This window comes from Equus asinus, unplaced genomic scaffold (assembly GCF_041296235.1).
Source record: "Equus asinus isolate D_3611 breed Donkey unplaced genomic scaffold, EquAss-T2T_v2 contig_788, whole genome shotgun sequence".
In the NCBI taxonomy this organism is placed as follows: domain Eukaryota; kingdom Metazoa; phylum Chordata; class Mammalia; order Perissodactyla; family Equidae; genus Equus; species Equus asinus.
In genome coordinates, this window is record NW_027225502.1 from 131,289 (window position 1) to 152,368 (window position 21,080).

Consider the following 21,080-nt stretch of genomic DNA (forward strand, 5'->3'; position numbering starts at 1 on the left):
CTCAATCACATCCTCCAGGCAAGGAAGCAGTGGGGCTCACGGGGTTGTTTGCGGCACTCCTCAGTGTGGGCCGATGGCGCGGGGCCAAGGCTCAGATCCACAGAGCAATTCTCCAAGGAACCAGATCAAGACAGCCCAGGTGTGCAATTCTCTGATGGCCTGTCTTAATCCAAAAAGAACATCTGGAGATTCTGGAGGAATCATTTAACAGCACACTCTTCATACGCTGGGCTCCGTGAATTTTAATTTTCACCCAAAAACTTCTAATAAGTACTACCTAACAGTGAAATTGAAAGTGACAAGCATCTGGAACACGGTCAATGTTGTGTAACAATGAAGATTTCCATCTGATTTATCAGTCAGATGACCTGGGGAAGGGTATATTAGCTAAGGTGTAGGTTAAGCTGTTCTAACAAAGAGACCCCAAAATACAGTGAACTAGATAAAACCAAACTAACATTTTGGGCAAAAGCACTGGGAACTTCTGGTCCTGTTGCCTGTGTTAACTAGGCCAAGAGGCCCATGGTGGGTAAGGAGGTCCTGTGGACCCACTGAGTGGGGCCTCAGAGAAGGGGCTTAGGGGGTCACTTACCGGGCTTCTGCATTTCCTGTCTATAGTGTAGGAATTAGCTGTCTGCTGTGATGTTTCCTCCTTTTAATACTATGGCTGGGGCTGTTCTTCTATGAGGCATGACCAAAGTGTAGACTCCTCAGCCGGGAGTTCTCCACTGTGAGGGTTCCAGCAGCCCGACCAGATGGAGGGGATGGAGGAAAGGTGGCTTTGAAAATGCAAGTTCCACCTACCCGGGTCCCAGTATTTCCATTTTAGCCACTGAGATTTTATCAACCAGGGAGATTTTGCTGGGTTTCAAGCTGCCTCAGGAGCCCTCAGGAGCCGGCCTCAGGCGCCATTAATTAAACCCGCTTTAGCCCGGCAGCATGGCTGCAGGGTCAGAGTGTGGAGGACGCCGGGAGGAAGGGGAGGGTCATGAAGGAGGAAGGGGAGGGCCGTGAAGGAGCGCAGAGCGTGGTGGGCGTGGGGAGGGGCGGGGGAGGGGCGTGAGGGGAGGGGCTTGAAGGAGCGCAGAGCGTGATGTGATATGCGTGGCGACTGGCATGATGGAGGAAACGGTGGATACACCGGTGCTTTCCTAAGCGCTATAAGCAGCAGTGACTGTGACTCCTTTCAGCCCTCAGGCCATGGAGCATCCGGTCTGCTGCTGCAATTTGCGCTTGCCCTGAATCTTTGGGGTGGGGCTTTCAGCCTGGGTGAGGCGTGAAGGGGGCGTTCCTGACGCCACAGGCGTCCAAGTCTTATGGCAGGCACCACTGTCACGCTCAGACTTCTCAGGCTTCGTCTCAGGTTCGCCTGCTGTCTCTATGGGGCGGCTGTGGACTCTTCAGGTGGGTCGGACTCACTTTGGGGGGGTCAGAGCTGGGGTGGGGTGAGCACAGCTCAGCAGGCAGGGGATGAGGGGCAGGGTGGGGGATGGGGTAGAGGGTTCTGTGGCCATTTGGGGTCTCCTGGAGTGACCATATACAATTGAGAGGCTTCTGTTACCTGTTATCAGATGCATAGGACTAAACTAAATGATAACAGATGCTTGGAGGTCCCAGAGAAAATTGACAATGGAAGCCTCACTGTAGGTGGGGCAGGCTAGGGCCATCCTTCTGTATAAAAGTATCAGGGAACGTTGGGTTGTGTTTCTGGACCATCTGTCCTTCTACCTTGTAGTGAACACAGGGAATGTGTACAGATAAGAGACAGAGGCTGCACCTGCCGATCCGTGTTCTCTAAATCTGTTCCATTCTGCAGAATGGTCAGCATGGCTTCATTCAACTAACATACTTCTTACTTATGTGTATTGAGTGTTTGATGCAAAAGAAGTGCTTTGCAAATTAGCTCATTGGATCCGTCAACATTTGTAAGAGGTTGTTAAACCATTTCACAAAGGAGAAAGGTAAGGTTCCTATAGGGGAAATGTTTACACATAATCACAGTTATATGTCACAGGCAATTGATATTGCCTGCTATGTGATGAGTCTGTGATTCACTTTAAATTGGTGAGGAGAATCTAGTTATGTGTTCTTAAGTTGACAACCAATAAACTGTAGTAAACGCGCCAGTCTGTAAATGAGATTTACCATATTTTGGGGAAATGTCCAGTTTATTTCACATTGCACATCATGTGATATTCCTTTATAATGAAGCTAGTATGTATTAAGGCTGTGTACAGACTGTATATACGTTTGCGGTTATGCAAGAATAACACATGCCAGATCAGCACAGGGAAGCATTTGGCTAGAACCCCAAAGGACTTGAGCTTTCTATACCTACAGCCTCATTTCCCCAACTCTATCATGTCAACTTTCTGCCCCTGGACTCTGGTAGAGATGTCCCTGTCTGAACCAGAATGTCCACAATGTTTTAGGAATCAGCGACCTTCATGGATATGGTTCTGGGTTTCACCCAGGAAGAATAGGCCTTGGTGGGCGCATCCTGGCAAAAGCTACACAGAGATGTGATGCTGGAGAACATCATTCATCTTCTCTCTGTTGTTGAGTCTGTCAATAAGGATTTATTTACTCAACAAGTATCCAGAGAAGTTTCCACATATCATGCTCCCCTCAGCTCTCATTTTTATTCTTTCATAACACAACTACGAGTGGGTAATTCTGTTTATTGATTTAATGACATGTAGTTTGCCCCTTCACTAGAATATAGTCTTCTTGACCACAATTTTATGTCTTTGTTGCTGCTCTATTGCCAGCACCCAGAACAGTGCTGAAAACTCAATGGGGTTTTTTTTAATAACTAAAAAATAAGATTAAACAATTCCTAAGTAATTTTTCTGTTCTAAGCAGTAAGCCCAAAGTTTGAGGCCACAGTAGAAAAAAACACCAGGCAACATAAATTTAGGTTATTCTGGATTAACTAGAAACATTTAATTCCTCGTTTGTTGAAAACACTGGGAATCTTTACTCTGTGAGCTTGCTCGTGCACATCCACGAGTTCCTCAGTGCTTTTGGCTTGGTGTCACGGTGTTCCTCCTGCTCTGCTCAAGGACTTCCAAGGTTTTCTTCAATGCTCACTTAGTTGTTCATGCGATCCTGTCCTTGACTTGAGGAATATGTATGGTTCTTAAAACACAGTTCAAAATTCAAGTGGCTTTTTCCCATGAACAGGGTGGCAGCTCTGCAAATAAGACACAATTTCCCATTGGAGCAAGGAGAGGAGTTGTGGAGGGAAGAAAGGGGATTCCCACAAGGCCTGAGGCTGGCTAAGCTCTAGGCATGTGTGTTCACTATGAGGAGAAGCCTAGTCAGTGAGGGATCAGGACCTTGGTAATGCCGACTACAGATTTCCTTAAGTCCATGGTCTTTTCAGGAAAGTATGGGAATCCAGTGGGGGAAAAATCCTCAATGTTGTCAATATTCCTAGCATTTATCAATGTCTTTTATTCATAGTTTATGTCCTCATTGGATTGAAAGTTTCATATTGTGAACTTTGCCCTCATCCCTTCCCCTTGATGATTTCTTCTCTCATAACCTTACCAAAATCTGTCTTAGTTTTCTCTTCAATCTTGAAAACATTTTGTAATTGACAGTGCCCTAAAACATGTTTCTAGACATTAGTGCATTGCTCCATTTCACATTCTTGCCCTGTGTAAGGGTCAATATTTGCCTTGCATGCCGTACAACACTTTGGTTCCCTAATGCCTCTTGAGAAATTTATTTTTTAATTGACTTTAGGCAGGAGAAGTAACCTTTAAAACCAAGAAATGGTACCTATACCAAATATCTGCAGGAAGGAGCCATCTAACTGCACAGTGATGGTAAGTTTCTTGGGTTGAACCCTGGTCCCCTACATTAGAGGCCTGGGAATTGGATGATTACTAGTAAAGCACAATAACAGGACTATAATTTGAGATGGGAGTAAGTGCCATCCCAGCGGAAAGTTTTGCATAATTTTAATTTAGGAAGGATATTGACCTGAGCTCAGAGCTATAACCTGAGTTCTTATAAAAGGACAATTGTATAAACATGGCTCAAATATCTAGTCTATGAAACACAATGAAGTTACAAAATTAACCAACTGTACAGTTGAGGTGTTATAAAGAAGAAATCTCTGGGCTGGTCCAGTGGCACAACAGTTAAGTTCACACGTTCCACTTCAGTGGCCCAGGCTTCACGAGTTTGGATCCCCAGTGCAGACATGGGACCACTTGGCAGGCCATTCTATGGCAGACGTCCCACATACAAAATAGAGGAAGACGGACACAGATATTAGCTCAAGGCCAGTCTTCCTTAGCAAAAAGAGGATTGGCAGCAGATGTTAGCTCAGGGCTAATCTTCCTTAAAAAAAAAAAAAAAGAAGAAATCTCAATGCATGCAAGAGAGTAACACACCGTGCATATGTAACTTACATGAGGAAGGTTTTTAACCAGGAACTATGACTGACTGATTAGCCTAGAATTCATACATAGAGAAAAGAACAAATGAACGTCTGTGGGCAGTCTTTTAAGTGCCTCTTAGCTCCTCCAATAAGCAGAAATCTCACATTGGGGAAGAACCCATTGAACAGAACTAGTGTGAGATGTTTTCACTCACAGGTTCACAGTGACTTAACATATGTGAAGTCACGTGGGCCCAGGAGGCCCACCTCTGTAAGCTGTTGGACCAACTGAGGCAGCAAAGCCATGAGGAAGCACTGAAGTTTCACCTGGAAAATACCCAAGATATTCTCCAGAACATGAAATACTGGTAGGCAGGCCAGATTCAAAAAGACAGAAGGGGATGGCCTGAAATCCATAATTAAGATCAGATGAAGCCTGCTTAGGAGCCCAGGGGTGTGCCCAGGAAGTTCAAGATGAAAATCTTGCCTCTAACTTTGGAGAATGTTGTGGACTTTGCTGCTCTGTTCTCAGCCAACTCAGAAGGTTCCAGGGAGGATTTTGATCAGAATAGCTTATGGAGGGAGGTTTCAAGGTCATGTAATTTAAACAAGTGCAGTCAAAGAGATGGCTGTAAGTGAGGAAAGCAGGGCTCCTGGAGTGGTGAGAGTCACTAGGACAGATGGGAGAGATGGGGGGCTGGGGAGGGTGTGGGTGCACCAATGATGCACTCCTCGGGTCCCCAAGATGCCAGATGTCTGGGAAGCAGCTGCCACCATGGCCTTTACCACTGCAGCCACCGCCAGTGCCGTTTCCCCAACCACCAAGAACACCACCACAGTAGGCTGGACAGGGAAGTAAGAAGTAGGTTCCAAATTCACCACTGTGGTCTCAAATCTGGACCTGGGAATGTTGTGATTGGGTCTGATAGGAGTCGTTGGGCAAGAGGAATTACCCTGAGGCAGGGGCATGAAGATCCCTGAACTCCTCTCCAAGTGTCATTTGTTGTATTTGAATCTGTTGAGCTGAGGTGGATTCCTGCCCCAGAGGTGACCAGAGTCAGCCCAATCCACATGCCACACCACAGGGGGCGCCAACCGACCCAATGCATTCCAGGAGGCTGTGGGACACCACCCCCGCTGCTGGTGCCCTTGCACTGGCTGCTGCCACGTTCATCATCCTCCCTCGGGAGCCCGGCCTGGGCTGGGGGGGGCCCAAATGTGGAAGGGCTGAGACACAGTTTGGGCACACTAGCTTCCTGGAAGCCTCCTGCTCCAACCAGGCTGATGACAACTGCCAGGGTACTTTCAGGTCTCAGGGCCCTTTTCCCCATGCTAGACCCCAGACAGAGACTCATCCCAGGAAGCTGGAATGGCTGGCCTCCTTCAGACAAAGCAGGCTCCTCCAGAGGATACACCTCTCCCTGTGCCCTGCCACAGTGCACCCAGAGAGATGGCCAGGGCAAGGCCTGTCTTGGACCTTAGTCATGGATTTCTCTCAAGAGTAGAGCTCTGGGCAGCAGGAGGGCATGGCTTTAGTGACTCCAGAGTGAAGGGAGGTGCCTGCCCCTGGAAGGGCAGGCCTGCCAATTTCCCCACTATTTCCGCAGGGGGCGTGGCATGCCTAATGTGGCCAAACTCCTTTGGCTAGCACTCCTGAGCCCTGTTGACTTGTCAAACATTTACTGCTCCCTGTGTTGAAAAGCTCCTTCCTGATGGGAGGCCTTGTTCTGTCAAACAATAAAGGAGGCACCGGATGACCAGCATGCAGGAGGGATAGCCTTGCCCTGCCCCCTGGCTCCTGATGGGCAAAGAGGGGCAGAAAGCTATTTTCAAAGGATGGGAGTGGGACCTGAGCAGAAGGGGAGACGGGGATGTGAGACACAGTTGTAGAAGTTGGGAATCCCAGTTCACCAGCAGCTGCACCCGGCCACCACCAGTGGGCTCCCCCACACTTTCAGTGCCACAAGGACCTGTCCCTCAGCAAGCCCAAGGGCCTTTCTGAGGCCAGTCACCTTTGCTGTGCATGCGTAGATAGAAAGAAGGGTTTTCCCTCCATGGAGTGGGGCTTCCAGAGTGCTAACAGTCAATAAGACCCATGGGATTTGTCAGTCAGTTGGGGAGGGGCGGGTGCACCCACCATCCTCTCTTCATTTCCCTGAGATCCTAGATCTGGTGAGAGTCGCTTGAGATTTCCATGAAATTAGTGGAGTTCTCACTGTGTTGTAGGCGATCTTGTTGAGGTAATGGCTGGCCTCTGTGATATCAGGTCTCGGTGAGGTCAGAGGGGGGTCTCTATAATGTCACTAGAGGTCTCTTGGAGGTCATGGGAGTTCTTTGTGTGTTCAGGGAGTTCTCTGTGAAATCAGGAGACCTCAGTTTGAGGGAAGAGGGGTTCACTATGAGGTCAGTGGAGGTCTCTGGGTGGTCAGACAAGTCTCTGTGTGGGCATGGGATGTCTCTGTGTGGTCAAGGGGAGTGTCTAAAGTGTCAGGGGATGTCTCTGTTAGGTCAGCTGAGATCTCTGTCTGTCAGTGAGGACAGAAGGGGCCTCTATGACGTCAGAGGTGGTCTCTGTGAGGTCACGGTGTTACCAAAATCAAAGTGGTTTGAATGCTTGCGAGTTAAGTTGGCATGAGCACACTAAAGCTATTTGGGAACATAAACCTTCCCTCATTTGTTTGTCTTCCACCCCTTGACTATTGGGGACCACTGAGAACGCTGTGTAGTAGCTTCCCTCACTTCATCTGTAGTAAGTTCACAGAAGGTGTCAGTTCACACGAGAGCAGTGTGGAAATTAATGGTAACTAGAGAAGCTCTCCTGATGGAGTGGCCATTTTTGCAGCTGCAGCTGCCACGTTATGTCCTTTGAAGGGCTTTACCATGGATCCCAGCTACTTTCTTGGAGACCTGTACCACTTCTAACAGTTTAAGCATCTCTGGCCCATGTTTAACGTCCATGATTCACTCTGGAGACCTCTGTGGCTGGAGGTCACTTCTGGGCAAGCATGGCTTAAAGACCCATTGGAATCAAGGAGAAGGGCAGCAGAGTTTAAGATATGACAGGATATTAAAGAAATCTGAAGGGAATCTGGCATCATATCTTGATAATGAAGTATTCTATTTCGGGATAGCCAGAGGCCTCATCAGTCACTGGTAGACTAGAGAATTGATGTAGGAGTCCAAACCCTCATAGGTAGGTCCATAGCCAATTTTTTTGCTTTCTTGAATAACAAGCAGATGGCAGCTACTGCTCTGAAGCTTGGGGGCTAAACTTTAACCAGTGTGTCCATCTTGCCCCATTCAAAAGCGTCTGTTTATGATCGCAAGTTTATCAGAGAGGCTGATAGCCATGCATCCAATGTAAAGAATCCAAAGAAGAAAGAACAGAGCCATTCCTTTAGACACATCGTATTCCTTCCTGGTCAAGAAGCTGAACATACTTAACTCACGTCTGACTCTATCCTCCTGGGGATAGAATCACACCCCGCAGGATTACCCTTCTCCCCGCCCCCATTTTCCATGCCAATTGCAAGTTCGGGTCGTGACCTGTGCTCCTGACAAAGTGGCCGCGAGACCGCAGGTTCCCACCACCCCCTCCTTGGGTTTGAGGGCTCTGATAGAGCGGCTCACACAACTCGGGAGAACCTCTCCCTTCTGAACAGCCACAGGGAAGAGGGGCATAGAGCAAAACATGTGTGGCAGGGAGGAGGAGCTCCCGGGGCCTCTCTGGGTGTGCCACTCTCCCCGAACCTCCACGTGTTCGCCAACGCAGCAGCTGTCTGAGCACCGTTCTTTCGCAGTCTGACGGAGACTCCATCGCCTGGGCATAGTCGATTGCGGTCATTGGCCGTTGGCTACTCAGCGCAACCTTCAACCCCTCTTGCCCCCCCCCCCGTCCCCAGGGGTGGGGACGGGGACAGGGACGGGGACGGGCCTGAAACTTCCAAGGCAAGAATCGAATCACACAGTTGGTTTCCCTGGCACCCAGCCCCCACGCTTAGGGCTTCTCCAACACTCACCTCGTTAACACCAGTTCAGGTGGCGTTGAAAGGGGCTTGTTAGGCATAACACCAGACAAACCACTTCGCCTTTCTGGCTCTGGACTCGTTTCAGGAACTGAGCCCTAAAGTAATTCTCCTAACCAAAGATGCGCCATGTGGCTCTCGTATGGGCAATCCCAGGACTTTTAGGCGCTCGCTGCCAGAAACCAAGGGAAGACATTTACTGTTATAGCCCCAGGAGCGCACAGCATTGAGAGCACTAAGGTCTCGAGCAAAGCTAGATTCCCCTGTTCTGAAAACTTCCTGATTCCGGGAAAGCTTCCTCTTTCTGGCTTCTGGCTTCAAGGGGCATATGTTTCACCCGGGGCCAGCCACCTACCTGCTTCCGTTTTACCTTTCCTGGCGTGGCACCGGCTGCTCACTCCACCTGTCCTTGGGCCCATAGTTCCGAGTTAGCCCTGCTTGAATCATGTAGGGGAATCTCTCGCTTCTCAGGGGCTGCTGTATCCTGCAAGAGGGCCATCAGCTCACCTCCCCCACTTTTTGGTGCTTGGAGCTTGGTTTTCTCCTGTTCCCAGCCTGTGGAGGCCCCTAACTCACAGAGCTCGTCCCTCCCTAGAAGGGGGTGGGGAACGGGGCATTCTGGTACACACAGTGAGGAATCCTTCAGCAGTTTGGACCCTGTTTCACAGGTCCAGGGCTCCAGAAATCTTCTGGTCTCTCCCTTTCCTGAGACCTCCTTCAGTTCACACTTTCCTTCAGAAAGCTTTCCCTTGTGGGCATTCCACACCAAGAACACGGCTCCACTAGGGAGCAAAGATTCAGCCTGCTCTCCTCCTTCCTGCCGAGGTCACCGGGCCCTCCCGGAGCCAACAGGGGGAGGGGGCTGTCCTTCAGCCCCATCACGTCTCATCTGTGGTCAAGGGAAACTGCCACGGCTCGGTCTTCTTCGATCCCTTCCCTCCCTGGTGACGGTTCGGACAATCCTGCCACCAACGCCCTTCCTCTTGGCAGTCCGCACACCGATTAGCCCCCGACATTGCAGGTGGCCTCCTGGCCCCTCGGTGGGGGCTGGGGTTACTCACCCATGGCATATGTCCCCTCTCCCTCAGGTTACCTTGAGGAGACTGGCGGGCCACAGCGAGCAAGGCAGCCTGCCTTTTCCTCTTCTTGTCTTCCTTTGCATCCTCAGCTTCAAGCCGGTTATGGAGCACCCTCCGTGCAGCCACTCGTAGCTGTGCAGGACTGGTAGCAGGATGGATCGCCAACTTTTGGAGTTTCCCACGGGTGTCTGGAGCACTTCTGAGATCTGAAATACGGATTCAGGATCACTGTACTGCCCCGGGCCTCCAGGTCCCAGTTTGTGTATCACCTGAGGCAGTCCTGCGGCCTCTGGAACAAAATGTGTGTGTGTGTGGCGGGGAGGGGGGGCGGGGAGGGGCGGTGTGGCTTTCCCCAGGGCCCCATTGGACCTGTCTGAATTTAGGCCATTTAATGGGTGGCCGGCTTACTCTTTTCATGGCTTTCAGAAGCAGACCCCGAAAATATCCTCCCTTTCCTCCATCCCCAGGATCATTGGGATTCCACCCTGCCTCGCTCTCTGGCACAGCCTGTCCACCATGCCTGTGGATGTCCGATCCTGGGTCATCTGCCTTACCCGCTTGTTCCCTGGCTTTGAACGGAACGGACGACTTTGCCTCAGGCATGCTAACCTTCTCCTACAGAAGCCCACAATTCGTATGGGGCAAGAATTCATATGGAGTGAGTATAATAATATTGCTAATAAAGTTATTTTTATTATTAATAGCTAACAATTATATAGTGCTTCCTATATTCCAGGCAATCTTCTAAGTGCACTCTAAATATTAACTCTTTGAATCCTTGAAAATCCCCCATGAGGTAGGTATTATTTCTTTCAAATGAGGAAACTGAGGCACCAGAGAGAGGCTAAAACCAATATGTAACTGATAAATGAATTCATCGATAAGGCTGAGTAAAATGCAGGCTCTCTGTCTTCGGAGTCTTGGCTCTTGATACTCTATACCTGTGCTCCTGCAAGTCCTATGAAACTCAGAAGCTTGTATGATGGTGGTGAGGCACAGAGGCTTTAAGCAAACTGCTGAGTTCCACAGCTGACTCCACCCTTGGCTTGGTACTGAAAACAGTCCTGGATTTGAGAAGCTCAGTATCTACTGCCCTCTCCTCTAGGACCCAGTAGAGGTGGGGGATACAGATGCAAATATGGGGAGGCTTTTAAGTTCTAGGGGCAGGTTGTATCCAAAGAAGCTCAGGGCCTGCAGGTAACTTCTCCTCTCCAGTTTAGCACCTCCCCTACCCCTTCAGCCCCCGTCCATGCAGAAAGGCAGCATGAGCCTGGAATCACACAGGCCTCGATGGAAATCCTGGCTCTGAAATGCACTGGCTTTGGGTAACAACTTAGGCTTCATGATCAAGAAGGTAAAATCAGAGGAAGATGGTGCTGTTGAATGAGCATCCCAGCAGCTGAGTTAAACGGTAACCAAAATGACTGCCTGACTCAGGGGCATAAGGCTTTAATGCACACACACTTCACATGTCCCAGGCACAGGCTAGACATTCTACACGGCTCATCCCTTTTCATACTCCCAATAGCCCCGGGAGTTGTGTTGTTCTATACCCACGTCACAGGTGAATAAACTGAGGTTCAGAGACCTTAAGTAAGTTGTCCCAAAAGTTGGGCTGCTTTGAATCCTTGTTACCATTACGGGCTTAATTGTATCCTCCCAAAATTTATATGTTGAAGCCCTAACACTTAGCACCTCGGAAGGTGATTGTATTTGGAGACAAGGACTTTAATGTGGTGATTAAGTTACATGAGGCCATTAAGGTGGAGCCCTAATCCTGTCTGACTGGGGTTCTTGTAAGAGGAGGAAATTTGGAATCACAGGGAGACATCAGGAATGCGCTCACACAGAGGGAAGAACATGTTAGCACAGTGAGAAAGTGGCCATCCACAGGTCCCCTACTATCAGCACATAATCAGGAAGGGCAAAGAGGTTTTCTGGTGCCATTTTGTCCCGAGGCTTTATCTCATATTTCGTAACTCCTAGCAGCTCTGAAAAATAAATGTTATGAATGTGGAAATATCAATGGATCTGGGACTTTGTTGTTGCATTATTGTCATTTCTTGGAGGATCAGAAGATGTCATAAGCATAAGCCTGTCTCTCCTAAGAAGGCCTGGAAAGAAATTACAGAAAGTGTAGAAGGCAGGAGCTACTTCTACTATAGCTCATTTCCAGATTCGGGCTAATATCAGATCTTCATTGGATTATTAATGTTTCTTGAGAGTGCTGCTTCATCAAATTTCTCTTCCCTGCCTGGGCCTTCAGCAGCTGATACGGTCATCAGCTGTCTAGCTTGTGGCCCTGCATATCTATGCCTTACCTATTCATATGTCCAAAGTGACATGAAGCTCAGGAGGCCGTATTTTCTGATTTATGGTATGATTTTTGGAAAAGTTTTATGAGGTATAAACAAAGCAAACTAGTTAAAAATCTAACACTCATTTTTATTTGAAGAGAATAAAATCATATGCCATTAGAACTCCTCTGGAAAACCCAGGGCATATATCTCACAACTTGCTTGACTTTTTTTTTTTAAAGATTTTATTTTTTCCTTGTCTCCCCAAAGCCCCCCGGTACATATTCTTAGTTGTGGGTCCTTCCAGTTGTGGCATGTGGGATGCCGCCTCAATGTGGCTGGATGAGCGGCGCCATGTCCACGCCCAGGATCCAAACTGATGAACCACTGGGCCACTTGCAGCGGAGCATGCTAACTTAACCACTCAGCCACGGGGCTGGCCCCCTTGCTTGACTTTTGATAGGCAAGAAGGAGATAGAAATTCTTACCAGTGGCTATCTGGTTGCTAGAAACAGAAACTTCCTTTTGTTAACATAAGCAAAACAAATATCTTTAAAGGCTATGGAATGACATATAAAATTGAGGGAAAATAGAACTTCAGGAAGCACCAGAACCAAAGAATAATGAGAGATACAGAGACGGAGACAGAGAGTGGGGGGGAAGGGAAGAAGGGAGGGAAGGATGGGTGGAGAAAGTGATAGAGTTAATTAAACAAGGTGGCCACAGCATAGGCTAAGGGAGGGGATGGGAGATTGACAGTAGTCCGTGATCCCAGAGAAGAATGTATTTATATACAAATGGAGGAAGGATACTGGACAAGCAAGTATAAGTGATTTTCACTAACAAAGCATTCCTAAAGTACTCATAAGCATTACATGACTCCCTGATTGTCTCATGCACAAGTATTGCTCAGTGAAATTCCTGCTTGGGGACTTCACCAAATGTCATCTATTTACACTCAACACCCATTTCCATCCCCTTGTACATTCTTTCTTGTGTTTCAGTACTTCCCATATTTGAGAGGGCTAAAAAGAACGTTTCCAAAACTCCCTTGATGCCACGGTTCTAGAATTGATTTAAGTTCCATCAATGTAATGCAGTTGCATGAGATTTGAAAGGCAGAAGGGGTAGTGAAGGGCAGCAGGGACATTTCGTGTATTTATTTTCCTGCATTAGTAGCAACTCCAGGCCCTGGCAGGCATCAGTTTTTCCCGTGGCCAAAAGGCACTTTGCACTGCCTACTCACCAACCTCATGGTCAGGGGCATGGAGACATCAGTCAGAATTTCCTGCAGTTCCCCCATCCCTGGTCTACATCTGCTGAGGCCTGACCCTGAGCCTGAGTCTAGCAGCAGACACCAAACTCCATTCTACTAGCCCTTGAAATAATTCTGTGGACGTCTAATTTCCTATAGTAAAGCCCTTTCTAGTGGAGATACTTAAAGTAGTTTCTGTTTCCTGCATTCACCCTGAATGATACAAGTATCAAAAAGCTCCTTCAGTATCAATTTAATTTCCAGCTTTATTGCACATTCTTTCAGTGCAATGATATGGTTCACCCATCTTATGGCTCCTTTCCTTGCACAGATGACAGAGTTTTCTTGAGTAATTGAGCAGAGCTTCCTCTGACTTGCCTACAGGTGAGTTCAGTTATTTTGTTCCTTGAGACCACTCCCATTTCCCAGAACTATTGTGGACTATGCTGCTTAGCTTCAGTGGTTTCCTTGTTGTGTTTCATCTCATTACTCCCAGAAATGTACACTAGGAGTGATGATTGCCTTGATGGCTGTTCTTTTAGGCAAGTTGGATCATAAAAGGCATACTTCTCCAAATATTATTATATCATGAAGCATTCTCTGGTGATAGCCCTTTGATAGGTACACTTATAGAAGAAGTTAGAGTTGGTATTATGCATTAGAATTTCAGTCACATAGTCCCTTGGATCTAGGAATCCCAAAGCTAGGGACTTATGTTACTGATATCTCACAAAAAATCCTCTCAGATTTACATATAAGTTTAGTGCAGGAATTGTTTTTGGTAAGTGTTTTTAAAAACGAAAACAGCAAAACGATCCTTCAGGGACCATTTAATTGAATTACAGTATATTCAATTGATAAAAGTATTCAGCTGTAAAATAACATGGTTGGCCCAATACAGGAAGATTTCCAAGATGTAATATTGAGTGAAATGGTAAGGATGAATTGCGCAAAATATTTAGCATTTAGCAAGTTTTAAGTATGACAGGTGAGAAAATATGCATTGGTGTCAACTACACATGAACTGTTCACTAATTCCCCTTGGGATCAAAATACAAGGTTCTGAGAGTTTAGAGTGGCGGGGTGGTATATCATTTTGTGTTTCAGTGGAGAAAGAGAAACATTACCAGGTATTTCAAACAGAGGGAATTTACAACAGGGGATTGTTGGTTGGCTTTGCCAGGATTGGACGACTGAGAATGAGGGTATTCATTTCCTAAGGCTGCTGTAGCAAATTACCACAAACTTGGAGACTTAAAATAATAAGCATGAATGAAAAAAGAGAATGAAATATACAAAAAGAAGTGTATATGAGACATATAGGAAATGCTGACAATACCCAGTACACATGTAATCAACGTTTCAGAAGGACAGGAGGAAGAGAATGGAGCTAAAGCAATATCTGAAACAATTATGGCTGAGAAATTTCCAAAAGTCATAGAAGACTTCAAGCCACAGATCCAAGAAATGCTATGAATTCTCATGAAGACAAATACAAAACATTTAGATCCCACCAAACATGGTATGGTCTAAGGTCTAAAGGGGTATTTCACAATAAGGAAGTGTGGGCCCAACTTTGCATCTCTTCATTGTGGGGCCTGTGAGTGAGGGAGAGGAAGAAGCAGCAATCATGGAGCAGGGCTATAGCGTGGCTGCTGATGGGGGATAATTAGGAGGGAATGAAGGTAGCCTCAGAGGCTCATTGATCCCCTCAAACATTGCTTGAAGACCTGTAACTCAAGATTTGGCAGAAAAATGGCTAAGAGTTTGCCTTCCCTTTTATCAAGGAAAAAAATACCTATAGTAAGTCTTACTTACAACTACTTATACAAAGGGACAGAAAACCCAACTCAGTGGGTATAGACAATGAAGATATTTTGTTTTATGTAAGTGCAAAGTCTGGCAGCAGCAAGCCTTACAGGTGTGGGTTTATCTAACCATTCAGGTGTCAAAATCAAGGATCTGCTTTCATTCTGGCTCTCTGTTCTGCTTTACTTGGTGTTGGCATAATCTCTAGGCTCTACGTGGTAGTCCTCCAACTTCTCCAGGTGGGCACTCCTCTGCAATAGCAAAATAGCCATGGCAGCTATGTCATCATATCTGTACAGCTCCCTCTTTTGGTAGGTCCTTCTAGGAAGGAGAGAACCTTACTAGCTAAGAAATTATAGCAGATGTCTCCTCTCACCTCTGAGGCTCAGATTGAGTCTTATGCCCATCTTTGAACCAAGATCGTGATTGAGATACCACGTTAGTCTTCAACTAAGCAGAGACCAGGTTTAGAGTTGGAATTGGGGGTTAATACTACCAAACCACAGCACTGGCATGGGGGAAGAGTGGTCTCCACAAAGAAAAATATAGTTTCTAACAGTAGAAGTGGGTAATCACCAGAGGAGGAACAAATGCTGGAAGCCAAAACAAACAAACAAACAAACAAAAAATCAACTCAAATCACATGGCATGACACTTGACCCACTTCTCTTCCCTTTCCCTCCTGGGTTAGCTCGGCTCTCTTCTCAGCTGTTGCTTGAATGCACCAAACACCCCGCCCTTGAGGCCTTTGCTCTCCCCAGAGCTTTATCCTGGTATGCTCTTTCCTCAGACATTTGCTTGGCTTTCTCCCTTGTTTTTCTATTCACGGCTCTATTTAAATGTCGCCTCAGAGAGGCCTTTGGTGAATTCCCTATCAAAAATAGCAACTGCATTTCAATCTACCCCCATAATTGGCTTTGGTTGTGTTTATAGCATTTATCACTATTTGACATTATTTTATGTCTCTCTTTGCCCTCACCACTGGAACACACTCTCCCTGAGAATATTCCCTCGTGCTCATTGTTGTATCATGGTGCCTAAAACAGTGCCCAGCATGTAGTAAGCATTAAACAAATGTTTGTTGAATGAATGAATGAGTTAGAATCCAAGACCTAACCCCACTTCTGTAATCTTAAGCAGGGAACTGAAGCCTTTACTGCCTCTGTTACCTTATCTGTCAAATGGAGATGCTTTCTACCACAGAGCATTATTCTTCAAGTAAGAAAATGTGTGGGAAATGTCTGGCATGTACAGATCTTTGATATATATTATTCTCACACACACACACACACACACATATATATATATTCTCACAAAGCTTCATTCAGTGGACCCAATGAGGCCAGAATCCTTTATTTAAATCAGTTGTTATCGACCCTGGTGTCACTTTAGGATTACCGAGGGAATTCTTCACAAGTGCTGAGCTTGGTTCTCACCCTGAGTCTCTTATTTAATTGGCCTGGTGTGATGCCCAATCATTGGCAATTTTTAAAGCTCCCCAGCGGGGTCTAATATGCAGCCAGTGCTCAAGACCACTAGTTTCTAGTCATTGGTGGGCTGATGGCAGGGCTGGATGTGTAACCATCAGACTCATGGAAGCATTGTAAAACCTGGCCCTTCCAACACCTGGAAATCTCTAGAAGCCAGCTTGGCTTATTTTCTCCAGTACAAACCTTCAACTGGCAGACTACACAGATGATCCTTCCCACTGTGTTAGAAAGAAAAAACACCAGCTCTGCCTCAGATTTCTCAAATGATTTTTACATGTGCAAACCATGACCCGTTTCCACGCTTGTAGATGTTAGGGGGGAGAAAGGGAAGCTTAAAGGAGACCAGGGAGACTAGTGTGTATTTTCTCCTAAAGAAACTTTTAAAAGTGCAGAGGAACTGGCCTGGGACAGGGTCTAGGATCTAGATCTTATACTAACAGGGATGATGCATGTGAACAGTGCCCAGGACAATTCCTGGCCCATCGTAATTAGTGTTCAATTAAGCAAACTAGACTTGCCTAAGGTGTTATGATAATAACGACACAACGACAAACAATGAATCCTTTTTCTGAGCATCTTCCCTGTGTTAAGTATTTTAGGTAGGTAATTTTTTATCTCTACAACATTACGGTAAATCACTGGTTTTCTCCCCTTTCACAACTGGCAAAATTAGGATCTGAAAGCTTGCAGCTGGGAGAGGGAAGACTCAAGATTAGCATTCAGGGCTGACACCAAAGTTCATCTTCCTGCCTGTATACTCTATACTGTTTCTAGAATCCCCTTAACTCTCAAACTCTATGACTCGGAGCAAGTTGGACCTTTTTCACCTGCAGTAAACAGAAGGCTTTTCCTTCACTTAAAATAATGTAAGTAGTGATAAATGCTAGGAATACAACCGAAGCCAATTGTGGGGGTACTGGGTTAGAGATGCTGTTCAAACCTCATCCCATTCAGACCCTCTGACTATTGATAGGAGAGGGAAAGTGGAAGAGAGAGGTTTTGCCTGATCTTTGAGGCATACACCTGTGTGGAGAGAGGGGGCAGAAATGCCTGGTTTTCTGTTAAGAGGTAGGGCCATGGGAGGAAGCTGCTGCCCACTCCTCAAACTGTGCAAGTCCTCCTGATTCAGGGCAGTTCTACAGGCTCTTGTCTCTGCTTATCTGGAACTCTCTGCTCCTTGTGAACACCCACCATCACCTTTGCCTGGAAATTCCTATTCACCCTTTGGATCCACAGTTTAAGCGTCACTTCCTCCAAGAAGCCTCCTCTGGTTCTCCACCACTCCCACCCCTACAGTAAAACAAAATATTTTCACATCTTCTTTTGTTGTGTTTATGGCAGTTTGTAATTACATAATAATTTTGAGTAATTGTTTAGCGCCTACCTCCCCTTTGTCAGCTCCATCAGGGCAGGAACCAGATCTTTCTGATCTACCTCCATATCCCCATCGCCTAACACAGTGCCAAACACATAGAAGGGCCTCAACATTTTATTTGCCTGGCTGTAAGTGTTACAATGAAGAGACCAAACTTAACCCTTCCATTTTTTCTTTCTTTCTCAGGAAACAGAGGAAAGGGAACCTCTGCCACTCCACTTCAGCCTGACACTCCTGAGATGCCTCAAGGCACAACTAAACAAATGGTATGCACCTGGGTATGTGGAGCTTGAGGAAGAGCTTCACTTATCTTTCACCTTCTATTCTCTGATGCTGGGTAGGGTCCTCCTTTCTGGTTTTTTTTTTTTTCTGGTGTTGTTCATTTATTTTTTTAATGATTGGCCCTGAGCTAATATCTGTTGCCAATTTTTTGTTCTTCTTCTCCCAAAATTCCCCTAGCACATGGTTTTATATTCTAGTTGTAGGTCCTTCTGCTTCTGCTATGTGGATGCTGCTTCAGCATGGCTTGATGACATCCATTCCCAGGATCTGAACTGGTGAAGCCCTGGGCTGCTGAAGCAGAGCATGTGAACTTAACAATTCGGCCACGGGGCTAACCCCCCCTTCTTGGTTTTTGGTTTCCACCCACCACCGTGATGTCAGACTCTCTTTGACTTTGAGAGTCTCCTCTGGCAGAGAAGGGAGGTAGAAACCTCTTCAAGTGTGGGGTGGTTCCTGCCTTAGCTGATATCGCTGCAGAAACCTCTCTCCACAACCTGGTCATGGGCTTGGCACCTGCCGCAAGAAATTGGACCTGTAGCATGTGCAACGGTTCTGAAGCCTGTGACCAATCCTCCCACTGCCATCAAAATAAAGGGTGGTTCTGAGACCTATTTCAACATTTTTTTTTAAAGATTTTATTTTTTTCCTTTTTCTCCCCAAAGCCCCCCGGTACATAGTTGTATATTTTACTCATGAGTGCTTCTAGATGTGGCATGTGGGATGCTGCCTCAGCAAGGTTTGTTGAGCAGTGCCATGTCTGCACCCAGGATTCAAACCAACGAAACACTGGGCCACCTGCAGCGGAGCGCACGAACTTAACCACTTGACCACAGGGCCAGCCCCCTATTTCAACATCTTAAATTCAGCTTCCAGAGACTGAGGGCGACCTTTCCCCAGACACCACATTTTAAAATGTAGTGGGCTCTTTGATTTTGCAAACAAAATCTGGTAAGCAGTTAAATTACATTTTAATATTCCCAGCACTTAGCCAGGAAAAGATGCACACAGAATTGAAAAGCATCCTGAGTTTTTCTGTCATTTTTATTTAAATGCCCAGATTAGACCATAATTCATCTCAAAATGGCAGGAGGCCTCTTCATGCACTTCACACTTCAAAATGTCTTAGAAAATCATGTCAATTTTGGCAAGCCTCTTGCCATGCCAGAAACAACAGCAAATGCTTTTCTCCTTGAGTACCATCTATTGTGAATCAGATTATAAAAAAAATACACCTTGCTCTTTTATTTTGACTCTGTTTTGAGGATTTTATGGCATCTCTGCAGTAATTGATTTGTGTCACATTCCTGCATAAGTAGCATTCATTGTCCCACTTTTTAGAAGGGGGAATTGAAGCAGAGGTGTGGTAAAGCAACTTTCTTATGATCCTGGAGAAACTCACTCATTCATTCACTTGTTCTTTCAGTAACCATGTCTTGAGAACCAGCTATGCCCTGGTCACTAACCAGACCTTGAGGATACATAAGTGACTATCTCACAGGCCAGTCTCCAGATCTCTGGTAGAAGAGAGAGTCATTCTAATAAATGATTACAACATTCCACAATAAGTGCTGAGGTGGATAAAGGGGCCACAAAGAATCGCCCCTCAGCCAGCTTGTCTGTAAGAGAAGGCTTCCCACAAGAAGTGAAATATGAGTCAAATCTTGAAGGATGAGTAGGACCCCAACCATCCAAGGCCTGAGTGGCAAGAAGGGCTTTTACAGCAGAGGGAGCAGCATGCACAAGGCACAAAACAGCTTCGTGTTTTCTGGTTTTAGGTGGTTGGAGAAAAAGATGTATATGTGGGATTGAAAGAAGATAGACAAGAACGAGAACGAGAACAGTCTTACATGCCAATCACGGGACGTGGACTTCCTCCTGACACAGTGGGACGAAAACAGTATAGAGTGTGTTAGTTAGTACTCACTCACTTACTTAGTTCAGCCTAATTCAGGTTCATACAAATTCCCCCTTTCCCTGTCTTTAGTGGTCAAAGAGAGTGTTGATCTATCTGAAGAAATATAAAATTATTAAAATCACTTTTTCAGATCCAAGGACCTCTTTGAACTGTCTAAAGTCATCCTGCATGCAAATGTGCATTTGCCTGGGTAGATTATCTAAAGCCTTCGTTGGATTTCTCAAGTGATCTAAAGCTCTAAAAAGTATAAGAATCACTACTCTGTTTATTTTATGAAAACTTTCAGCCCTTCCCAAAGTTGATTTTATCCAAGTAGAATTCTTTTATATTAATCTCTTGAAATTTACTGGTTGCTTGTTATCCATGTGGGTACCATATCATGTACCATTCTATTATTTCAAACAAAACAATTCTTCACATTTCCCAGCAGCAGGTTAATCCATGTTTGTTAACCAACTAAAACTGGACTTCTAATCTCAATTACTATTCTTTAGACCTATGGGATTTTCATACTTTCTATGTGAGAAGTTTGAGACAGAGGTACTATATTGGAGAAATACAGGTATTTGAATGTTGGGGGAAGCACAGATGATTTTCAAAAGTTAGAGTCATAATTCTATGGTGAGTTAGTTAAGATTATTTGGATTGAAATTAAGAGAAGAAACTCTACTAAATTTATTGGAAGGAGCGAGAAGCGTATTATGCTACCTAAGGTTAGAAAGGTAACAAGTAACAGTGAAGTAAAATCCGGGAACTTGAGCTTCATCATGACTTCCTGTATCTTTTCCCTTCTCTCTGCTGTTAGCTTCATACTCTCTCTCTCTGTCCGTCTCTATCTTTCTGGACAGATCAGCCTTTTCTCATTTCCAGTACACAGTGTGTAAAACCTGTGAGAGTTCCCACCTCTCACACAGAATGATCTCTGTTTGTATATCCCTCTGTCTTCATCTCTCACAAATCGTTCCAAAATCACTGAACAATGAGTGCATTGGTCCCTTTGCATTAGATACCCAGTCCTGCACTGTACACTTAGATATGGCTGTTCTCTCCCTAACCATATGGCTCGGCAGGAGGGAAAATTCCTGGAAAAGTGAAGTTGTGAAGATCAAACAATGGATGCCACTCTGTACATGGTAGGTGACAGAATGCCTGTCATG

The 21,080-nt window shown here is 45.9% G+C and overlaps 1 long non-coding RNA gene across 3 annotated transcripts; it reads left to right on the forward strand.

Annotated features, from left to right (window-relative positions):
- The first annotated feature begins 1,070 nt into the window (after window positions 1–1,070).
- Window positions 1,071–20,044, forward strand: LOC123284669 (uncharacterized). 3 transcript variants are annotated; one of them, XR_011501277.1, is made up of 7 exons: window positions 1,071–1,404; window positions 1,817–1,961; window positions 3,754–3,836; window positions 9,590–9,801; window positions 9,968–10,158; window positions 17,913–17,992; window positions 19,784–20,044. It is a non-coding gene; the product is annotated as an uncharacterized lncRNA (long non-coding RNA). The 3 variants fall into 3 exon arrangements; XR_011501275.1 differs by lacking the exon at window positions 1,817–1,961; XR_011501276.1 differs by lacking the exons at window positions 1,817–1,961; window positions 3,754–3,836.
- The last annotated feature ends 1,036 nt before the right edge of the window (window positions 20,045–21,080 follow it).